The sequence below is a fragment of the Engystomops pustulosus genome, chromosome 4, assembly GCF_040894005.1.
Source record: "Engystomops pustulosus chromosome 4, aEngPut4.maternal, whole genome shotgun sequence".
Classification (NCBI taxonomy): domain Eukaryota; kingdom Metazoa; phylum Chordata; class Amphibia; order Anura; family Leptodactylidae; genus Engystomops; species Engystomops pustulosus.
The window spans coordinates 176,364,232-176,375,912 of NC_092414.1; positions in this window are offsets into that span (position 1 = coordinate 176,364,232).

An 11,681-nucleotide genomic window follows, 5' to 3' on the forward strand; every position below is an offset into this window, starting at 1 on the left:
ACTGCCTGTATAAATGTTACCAGAAACAAGGCTACACCATAAAAACACTACCAGTACCAGAATCAATCCAAGTACATATAAATAGCACCAGAACCAAGTTTACTACATAAATACAGAGTAATAATCAAGCTTACTACATAGGTAGAGTACCAGAACAAAGCTTACTATATAGATGCAGAACCAGAACCAAGCTTTCAGTATTAATAGTGCCCCCAGAAGCCAATAGTAGCCACAGATCTGGATGTCCCATAGGTGCAAATCAATGATGTCATACATCATTGAATGGCAGTATACCCGAGTGAATGGCAGCCCATACAGGAAAGATTTATATATGCTGCCCTGGCAATCAATTGTACTGGTGTCCTTAATACCGGTACAATTGTTCAGAGAGCGAATACTTATTACTTAAAGCATAACTGTAAAGTTACGTGGCAACCCATGGGAACCAAGATAAACAAAGTCAGGGAGATCAGCCAGGGGGACAAGGTAAAACCCCTGCTAGCAGGCAAACAGCTGCAGATAACTAAAGAGAGTAAATTAGGGAATTGCTCATATTAACGTAGTATAGAGTTAGACAAAAGTTTTTATAGTTTACAGTTTTTCTTTAACTGATCCCTAGGCAAATTATAAGTAACTCAGAAACAAAGTGACTGAAGAGACTGAGGATTCCAACTTTGAGAAATAAGGACCGACTGGTGATATAGGTCCTCACAGCTAGTGATGGGTTCCTTATAATCTTTCCAAAGGTCTTGGCACAAAGTTAAATTCTACCTTTTAATGTTTACAGAGCCCTAGGGGCCCTATATGATGAAATTACCCTGGTTATTGACAGTATTGGTAGCACACATGATTCTTGAGTCAACTGGGAGGTTGAAATTTAGAGTTTACATGTCACAGCAGTACAAATAGTTCAGCTCCACATCAATCAGGAGTTAGGAGTTTGCAGGGAACACTTCAGAGAACAAGTAGTGTGGATATGCAATTTAAGGCTGTTCTTTTCTATTGTCAGTTGTTGGAAATGGTGATAACCATGGCGATTGGCGAATGCACCAATTTACCTCCTCCATATAATATGCCATCCATGTAATTATGAGAGTTTTAGAAACTCTTAACTGGCACAGGAATGTCTTCTGTGCTATGATAAAAGTGGATGTATAATTTTTTTGTACCAGTACTCAAAACTCTCTTTCTCTCTCCCTAATGTGAAAATTTAGTGTTTAGTCTTTAAAGCCAGTGATTACATAACATAAAAGTCTTTACTTTTTATGATTTTCTATGACGTGTGGAAAATTCCTGTAACGCACTGTGGTTTGCTCTGTATCCGCTGTATCCATTATCCTCACTCCTGGTGCATGTCTCGTTTTATGAAGAACAAAGAAGAGCAGAAAACAGAAGTATTGGATATGGATTTCTCATTAACTGTATTTATCTTGTAACTTGTAGCTTACACCATTACTCCATTATATATATATATATATATATATATATATATGTATATATATATATATATATATATATATATATATATATATATATATATTAGCTGTAGATGCCTGCTTTTACCTATAACAAAATAGAATTGGTTAACATTGGTTAATAGGGATGTAATATTACCACTATACAAGGCACTGGTTCGGCCTCACCTGGAATATGCTGTCCAGTTCTGGGCACTGGTCCATAAAAAGGATTCCCTGGAGCTGGAAAGGGTTCAACGTAAAGCCACAAAAATGATAAGGGGTATGGAGGGTCTTAGTTATGAGGAAAGATTAAAACAACTAGATTTATTTAGTCTGGAAAAGAGACGACTACGAGGAGACATGATTAATTTATATAAATATATGAGTGGTCTATACAAAAAGTATGGTGGAAAGTTTTTTCAGATTAAATCAAATCAAAAGACGAGGGGGCATTGTCTCCGTTTGGAGAAATCAAGGTTTAATCACCGGAGGCAACAGGGCTTTTTTACTATGAGAACTGTCAATCTGTGGAGTAGCCTGCCTCAGGCTCTGGTCACAGCAGGGACAGCAGAGAGCTTCAAGAAGGGTCTAGATGCCTTTTTACACCTAAATAACATTGATTGTTATGTTAGAATTGTTTCCCCTAAATCCCTTCCTCATTCAATCCCTACCCTTCCTTGGTTGAACTTGATGGACAAGTGTCTTTTTTCAACCGTATAAACTATGAAACTATGAAACAGGTTAGCAAAAAATAATATATATATATATATATCTATGCATCTATCTCTCCCTGCCTGTCTCTCTGTCACTCAATTTTCCAGTTTGTCTCTCACTTACTCTCCCTGTATGTCTCTCACTCACACTCACTGGCTGTCTCTCTGTCTTTCACTCACTTACTCTTCCTGTTTGTCTCTCATTTAATTTTACTGTCTGTCTCTCACTCACACTCACCGGCTGTCTCTCTGTCACTCACTCACTCTCCCTGCCTGTCTCTCAGTCACTCTCCCTGTCTGTGACTCTGTCTTTCACACACAGCCTCGGACTGGTCCACCGGGGCACCAGTGAATCCCCAGTTGGGCCCCGAAACCTGCCACTAAGTTTGGGGCCTCCATTCCTATCCATAGGAGGCCTCTGCCAGCAATAGAACTCAATGCAGCCGGGAACAGGCCGCTTGAGCACTATTATGGCCGCTAACGCTACCATTGTCAGCTGCCAGCTGCCGTCTATAAGTGAGATGTGGCCGGGAGAAATCCCCAGCACACGTCGCACTTTGACCCTGGATGTGTGGCTGTGCGGTGACGTCATCCCTTGCCAGTCAGTACGACGGCTGAAGAAGATGGGAGAGGGAACTTGCAAAGGGTGAGGAACGGGAGTCCTCAACATACAGGGGAACAGGGGGTGCATTATTCCACTAAGTAAAATACAAGTGGGAAGAGGTTCGGAGGGGCAGTATGGAAAATACATGGGGACCAGGTAGGGGGGAAGTATGGAAGATACAGGGAGAACAGGGGATGAGACAGTAAGGAAAACACAGAGGAGGGGCAAGGGGGGGCAGTATAGAAAATACAGGGGGAAGAGCGGCCCAGTATGGAAAATACAGTGGGAAGGGGGGTGCCCAGGACTAAAAATTCTGTGAGGAAGGGGGCACAGTATAGAAATTGCGAACAGGGGGGGTAGTTATATATGTAAATAAAACAATAGGATTGAATTACCATATTTTTCAGACTATAAGACGCACCTCAGATTTAGGCTTCCAAAAAAAAGAAAAATATATTTTACACCAATTAAAATATCCCTGTTGGTCGCACTAAAGCATAGCACACACAGACATACATTTACACAGACAGCTCTGCATCATCCATAGTTATACACTCAGCTCTGCATCATCCATCCAGATACACACTCAGGTCTGCATCATCCACCCAGATACACACTCAGCTCTGCATCATCCATGCAGATACACACTCATCTCTGCATCATCCATCCAGCTACACACTCTGCTCTGCATCATCCGTCCAGCTACACACTCAGCTCTGCATCATCCATCCAGATACACACTCAGCTCTGCATCATCCATCCAGATACACACTCAGCTTTGCATCATCCATCCAGATACACACTCAGCTCTGCATCATCCATCCAAATACACACTCAGTTTGCATTATCCATCCAGATACACAAACAGCCAGCTATACACACAGAACCCCCCACACACAAACATACACACATACATACATAAACACACACATACACACACACAGCCACATACTTTCCCCATACCCCTTCTTCTCACCCTGTCCCAGCGCAACATGGCAGTATCAGACCTGTGGTGATGTACCTGTAGGAAGAGAGCAGTACAGGGGACCATAAATAAAATGTGGGTGTTATATATGTAAATAAAACAATAGGATTCTTCTTACTATAGGACACACCTCAGATTTAGGCTTCCAAAAAAAGGAAAAATATATTTTACACCAATTACACCAATACACTCAGATCTGCATCATCCATCCAGATACACACTCATCTCTACAACATCCTCTCTGGGAGATCGGGTGCAGCTCTATATCAGGGCATCACCCGATCTCCCTCACAGCGTTCAGGAGGGTCTGGCAGTGCTGGATCCTCCTGACCTTCACTCTATACGATGCAGGCACTTTATAGCAAGATTTTTTCTTGCTAAAAAGTGAGTCTTATAGACCAAAAAAATACGGTAACCCCTTTGTGTCAGAGAATTTCTCTGTTAATTTTTTTCTCTCCACCTTCAAAAAGCTATACCTTTTTCAATTTTCCGTGTACAGTGCTGCGTGAGGGCTTATATTCTGTGTAACAAATTTTACTTCTCATTAGCGTTATTTATTATTCCATGCCGTATACTGGGAAGCTGGAAATAAATTCCAAATGTGGTAAAATTGGCGAAAAAATGCATTTGCGTCAGTTTCTCGTGGGCTCAGTTTTTATGACTTTCACTGTGTGCCCCAAATAACACCTCTGCTTTATTGTTCGGTTCCGTATAATCACGGTGATACCAAATTTATATAGGTTTTATTGTGGTTTAATACATTTTCAAAAATTAAGACAATATGTACGTAAAAAAAATGTATTCCACCATCTCCAGACGCTAATACTTTTCCATACTTCTGTGTATGGAGATGGGGGAGGTGTCATTTTTTGTGAGATGAGCTGATGTTTTCATTGCTACCATTTTAAAGTTTTTAATACATTTTTATTCAATGTAAAATGGCTTAAAAAGTCTTTTTTCGGACATTTGGCCGCTATTTTCAGTTATGGGGTTCACCAAGATGGAGAATGATAAAGTCAGGAATTGGGGGAGTAAAGTCAAGCTTGGCACGCCCTCTCCACTGTGACCCGTCTCCTAGCTGCAAGGCTGTCTATTATACTGCACAGTAAACAGGGGAGGAGAGCTGGGCCAGGGCCAGATTAAGTGTCCCCGCAGCAGTATACACTAGGTTTTACATTGGAGATCATTCTTTGCGGCATTGGCTTTAGGTTTGGGGTTGTTGTCCTGGGGCAGAATCCATTTAAAACCCCCATTAACACCTCTGTTTTGTTTTTTCTATTTCGATTTTTCTTCAGCAAGTTTTCTACACCTGCCTAAAAATTTTGCACAACCTGTTATAAATATTACAAATTTTACACAGCATTTTACAAACTACGCAAAACTTTTTTTTATTTAAACTTCAACTTGCTTCTGTAAAATTCCTCCTTAGGTGCAAGCCGTTTATTCTTGGATTTGCTTTGTACGGGGGTTAATGTGAAATGTGATAGATCTAACTAGACTAAAATATCTTTCCTGTTCATAGCTGCTAGACTGAAAATAGGAAACAGATAGTACAGCGTCTGTTTCACCGTACAAACATGATGTCATTATTCTGTCACCAGTTGGGGTGTTTTATAGGAACTTAAGCAGACACCGCTGAATCCCGTCCTAAGGTGCTCAACACACGATAAATTATCATTTCATTCTGGTGTGACAGCTGTATATATAAGGCAATACATCCAGGTCTCTGCGTCTTCTGGTACAATACTGTGGATGGATTCTCTGTCTTTCTGGTTCTCTTATACACAAACACTTCTTACTAGTCTTATATGTAGATTCGGTTATTGACAGTTTGTTACACTGACGTTGCCGGTTATGTTGACTGGCAAAGCTTGTCCGAATTTTATCAGATCTAGTGACCACTAGTATTAAGTGGTATTAAGGATGAGTTTTTCTTAAATAAAAATAAAAAACCTCTGAAGTGGGAATTTTGCCAAAGGATAAAGCTGCAATAAATAAATTCAAGTTAAAGTGAGGTACTTTGGGTGCAAAACCTATTGTCCTAGTCAGTTTAATTTGTGGATTTTGTCAATTTCCCCACTTGTGTTGTAGATAACAGCAGGCATGTAGTGGCTTATGCATGTGACTGTCCCGTATAGACTTGGCCCTGGTAACCCACCACCATCAGTCGGGAGTAAGAGCTGTGAAATGTATAGTCAATGTTATTCCTTATGACAAAAAAAAAAGATTGTAAGTATACTGGCTGGACAGGGGCATAGATTTGACCTGGTGTAGAGAACCAAAGGACAATTTATATATATATATATATATATATATATATATATATACAGGCGGTCCCCGACTTAACAACACGCGACTTACAGACGACCCCTAGTTACAAACAGCCCTCTGGATGTTGGTAATTTACTGTACTTTAGCCCTAGGCTACAATAAACAGCTGTAGGAGTTATAAAATGTGTCTGCAAGGAAGCTTTATTGTGAATTATGGTTCTTATGACAATCCAACATTTTTAAAATCCAGACCAAGAAAAATTCTGTCTGGGGTTACAATTATAAAATATACAGTTCCGACTTACATACAAGTTCAACTTAAGAACAAACCTACGGAACCTATTATGTACGTAACCCAGGGACCGCCTGTGTATGTATATATATATATACCAGGAGCTTACCAAGTGTTGGTGTACTCTCATACCTTGCTCTATCTACAGGTGGGTTCACATATGTCAGTTGTGTCTGGCCAGCACTTTTCTGCTATCCAGTTATCCAGTAATATTTAGAAAAATACAGCAAAAAACACTTTTTTTTAATCTGTCTTTTGTACAGGACTGAATGCTAGATTTGTTAGGACAGATCCAATAGAAAACTATAGAATGTGTTTTCATAATTTCTTCAGTACTGTAATTTAAATATTAATATGACATTATTAATGTCCTCAAAATATAAATCAACACAATGGGGGGGGGGGGGATTTATTAAAACTGGGATTTTGCACACCAGTCTTAAAACTCCCCCGTGCCAGCACACTGAATCCCGGATCAATCTTAGAGGCTCTGGCCTCTTAGTAGGTCATGATGACTCTAGTCTGATATGGCAAAAATGTTAACTATAGTCTCCACCTGTTTTGTTGTATAGACTATAATTAATATGGTGGGGCTGGGCGTCCATGTCATATGCCTGCCCCACTTCTGCTCCCACCCCGGCGAAAAAGCCAGAAAACTGGTGGACAAGGCTTTATAAATCCCCCCAATGACATAGGAAGTGGCTCTCAGAGGTCCATCCAACACTCTAAACATATCAAATAGAAAAAGAAAGCAAGCACACCCAGGATATCTTTAATATTTAGCAATCCTCAAAATCTTTGATAAAACAGGCTTCTCTAGCATGAGATCATCAGTTAATCCCTAGAAGAGAGAGACTAAGGTTCAAACCAGTTGTTCCATTAATTGGATGAACAAACTATTGAACTTTATAAATTCGATGAATAATGGGATACATTTACTAACCAATCCCTGGCACGATCCCCATCCCTGTCCGACGATAATGCACTCTGCCGCAATTCACTTAGATTGTGCGCCCCAATTTCCTGCATGTGTCGTTTCCCCGCTCAGGTCCGCCAAAGTTCACCTTCTTCTTCCTGATACATGAAACTGCATGGCTTGCGACACAATTTTGAAGTTAAATCCCGCGCTCAGTCCGATGGCCCGCCCCCCCATTTCTGTCGCATGAAAGCCGGTGCCAAAATCCGATCACCTGCGACACAATCCCCTTTTAAATACCTGTCCCAGCCGTGCAAAACCCGAATACGTCAGAATAACCGATGAAAGTGCAGTCCGTGGACCCTTAGTAAATAAGCCCCAATATGTTTTGTTTCCACTGGTTTCCAGGTCTGATCAGGTTTCTGAAGCTATTTCATAGAAATAAGTGCTTGGCATGCAAAAACAATTCTTCATGAACAGGTGACATTCTTCATGAGCAGGAGGGTACACATGGCCTTATTAGAATAATATTTGTAAAGTTCCTTCTTGCGTCAATTGAGATGACTATGAACAACAAAAAAGTAGACATTTCCTTTAATTAATTATTGCTCTAACAATCTAAAAGAGTAAAATGAAAGTTCTACACAAATTATAAGACTGACTCGTAACTATTGTCAGCTTTAAGGTTTACGAATTTCCGCAGCAGAATATAACCCACTACATCAATGAGTAGAGGAATGGAGACCTTCTGGCAATGGGAAAGTATTTAAGTAATGCTGTCTAAAAAGAGAAGTCGTTACTAATTTTGACTCCCAAGGTTGCATTGGAAGTGGCATTTGCGCAAGTTCCTCATCAGATGCCTATTTCTGGAGCGAAATGTGAATGAAGCTTTAAATACTGGAGGCCACGTATAAGTATAAAAGAGATTACAGTTATAAAGTCTGTGATCTCATTCTTTTTCTGGTTTTCTAAGTAAGAGGATTCTATAGAAGGCTTGAAGAGGTATTAGGTGTTTTCTAAATGTAGCTTTCTACATTTCTTAAAATTGTGTAAAAATAGAATAAGTTATACTCTTATCACTTGCGTTCTGATGGTACTTGAGTCCCTCAACAGGGACACACAAGAAATATCAGCTGTGTTAACACATCATATAACTTTCCTGTTATACTTCTTATGCTAAACTAGTGTATTGTTACTCACTATTTATTGGTGTTTAAGTGACAATGTACCAAAATTCAAGTATGTACATGCACATTTCCATAAATCAATGAAAATTACAAAGATGAAAGGTCTTTGTTTCTTTGCAAGTCAATAGTAGATATACTCAACTTCGCGATCCACCGCCACTGTTTTCCTCAGCGGCCTATGCTTCCTGGGTCTTCTTGACGAGATTGCACAGCTGTGTATCGAGGGAACCAACCACCAATGTGCTGTATCGCGCAGCTGCGCATTGAGGGAGCCTACTGTGCATGCTCTTACATTCCTTATACCGGGGGGACGTCACTGACTCTCGGAAATTGCTGAATCCAAGAGAGGGGCCGAATAAAATCACAGCAGAGCAGTAAATAAATGATACGCCAAACGCCCTGTGTTACATGCACTGGAGGGTCCGTTGCTCACTTGCATAAAATATAAAAGCGATTTGTGAGGAATTGATAAGGTTTTATGGTAAAAAAAAGAGACGTGCCTGCATTAAGGTTCCTTGGTTTAAATTGAGCTGTTCTAAGTGGTAGATTTCCTTTAAGCCAGATCTGATGGTAGGTTCCTTTTATCATACAAAACCCTAATCTACCTTTAACTAACCCAGTAACACTTTCTATACTAAGCTAAACTTTATTTAGCAGATATGTCAATTTTCCAGAGAGGCTACTGGGGCATGGAGTAGCGTCTCCAGGGAGCAGAAGCAAAGGCTACCCACTATCCTCAGTGCTCCCTGCTATCCTGTGCATCCTTAGCACACTCCTGCTATTGCTCCAGCTGTTGCACACTTTAGCGGAGTTCTGCTCATGTGCAGTAGCTCCGGCATCAGTGCTAATGCGCATGCGTATAGCAGCTATTTTGTCGGCACTGGAGCACTCAACGATGGAGCATTAGCAGGAGCGCACTGAAGACATACAGGAAGGCAGGGATCACAGCAGAAGCTACTGGGGCATGGAGTAGGCTTTGCTTCTGCTTCCTGGAGAAGCTACTCCACCCCCAGTAGCTTCTCTGGAAAATTTACATATTAGCTAGATAAAGTTTAGCATAGTATAGTAAGCAATATAGGTTAAGCAAAAGATAGAAGGTAGAGTTCTCATGGACGGTTTCCTTTAACCCCTTAGCGCTCTGCGCCGTAGCTGTACTGCGCTGAGTCCCGCGATTAGCGCTCAGCGCAGTACAGCTACTGCGCAGAGCCAATGCCGGTTCAGCGCTGCATAGCAGCCGAACCGGCATCGTTAGCCGCGGGATTTCAGCGGTAATTTACCGCTGACATCCCCGGCTAACACCCGCGGTCGGAGTGGGCTCCGATCGCGGGTGTTTAACCCGTTAAATGCCGCGGTCAACGCGACCGCGGCATTTAACATGCCTTCTGGGGGTCTTTACCCCACGATCGCCCCCCCGCACCATTTTCAGGGGGAGGGGCTGATCGCTGTTTTGGCTCCTCTGGGGTCCGATCGGGACCCCAGAGAAGCCTGGAGGGTTTACCTTTAAGATGGTGTCTGTGACGTCATCTTAAAGGCAAAGTGTCAGCCTATGCATCTGCATAGGCTGGCACTGATAATACCCTGCAATACATTAGTATTGCAGAGTATTATCAAGAACAAGCAATCAGATGATTGCTTGTTCATATCCCATGGTGGATCATGTAAAAAAATGTAAAAAAAATGTTTTTCAATAAAAAATTACTTTATAAATCACTAAAAATGCCCATAAGCCCCAAAACATATAAAGAGACATATAACGCTCAAAAAGTCTAAATCATAACACAAACCCCACATATATAGTATCACCGCGTCCGTAACAATCCATAGAATAAAACTAAATAACTATTGAACCCATATGATGAACGCCGTAAAAAAAAAACGTCAAAAACCAGCCAAAAATATGATTTTTACCTATTATATCCCACTAAAAATGCAATAAAAAGTGATCAACAAAACATATGTACTCCAGAATGATATTGTTGCAAAGAACAACATGTCCCGCAAAAAACAAGCCATCAACCAGCTCTGCAGCCAAAAACGTAACAATGTTATGCCACTTGGAAGACAGCGATGCAAAAATGATAGATTTTTCCCCACATTAGGGTTTTATTTGGCAAATTTAGTAAAACATAAGAAAAAATATTCATGTCTGGTATCCCCGTAATCGTATCGACCCATAGAATAAAGATAACATGATTATTAGGATATATGGTGAACACGAAAAAAAAAAAAAAAAGTTAAAAATCCAGTACAGAATTGATGCTTTTCTACTCATGACCTCAAAAAAAGTTCCAAAATTTTCAACAATAGGTGATACCAACCCCAAAATGGTAACACTGGAAAAAGCATCTCGTCCCGCAAAAAAAATGCCGTCACATGGCCCAAATAACGGAAAAGCGAAAATTTTATAGCCTTCAAAAGGGGGCAACGAGAAAATTAAAATCCTGGCAGCTGCAGGGTGCTCCTTCCCTTCTGCGCCTCGCTGTGCCCCCATAACACAAGTAACGGCCACGTGTGGGGGGTCGCTGCACTCAGGAGAAATTGTAGAACAAATTTTATGGTGAGTTTTCTCTTTTTATCTTTTGGAAATGTGTAAATTTTAGGGCTAAATGAACGTATAACCGACAAAATTTGACCATTCTAAATTTCACCGCCATTTTGATTCAATTACTATGAAGATCTCAAGGGGTTAACAATCTTTGTAAATGCTGTTTCTGATAGTTTGAGGGGTGCAGATTTGAAAATGGGTTGGTTATATAGGGGGTTTTGTTGCTAAATATGTAAAATTTGATTTCAAACAGTATTTATCCCCAAAATAGTCAATTCCGAAAATACGGAAAATCGCTATTCGATTTGTAGGCCGCGTGACGTCAAAATAAATTATCCAAACATTTCAAAAATTATGAAAATGTAAAGTAGACAAATGGGAAATGTTATTCTGCAAGTTATTTAGGTGGTAAATCTATCTGCCTGAAAATGCGGTGATTTTGAATTTCGAAAATGAGAAATTTTTCTAAAAATTCATCATTTTTTTTTTTTTTTTGTAAATAAACGCAAAACTTATCAGCCAAAATTTACCACTAAAATGAAGTACAACATGTGGGGAAAAAACGATCTCAGAATCGCTTTGATAAGTAACAGTGTTCAAAAGTTATTACCACAGGAAGAGACACTGGTCAAATTTCAAAAAAAAGTTGCGAGCCTTAACCTGCAAACAGGCTGCGGCCTTAAGGGGTTAAAGTGTGCAATCTTTATTTTG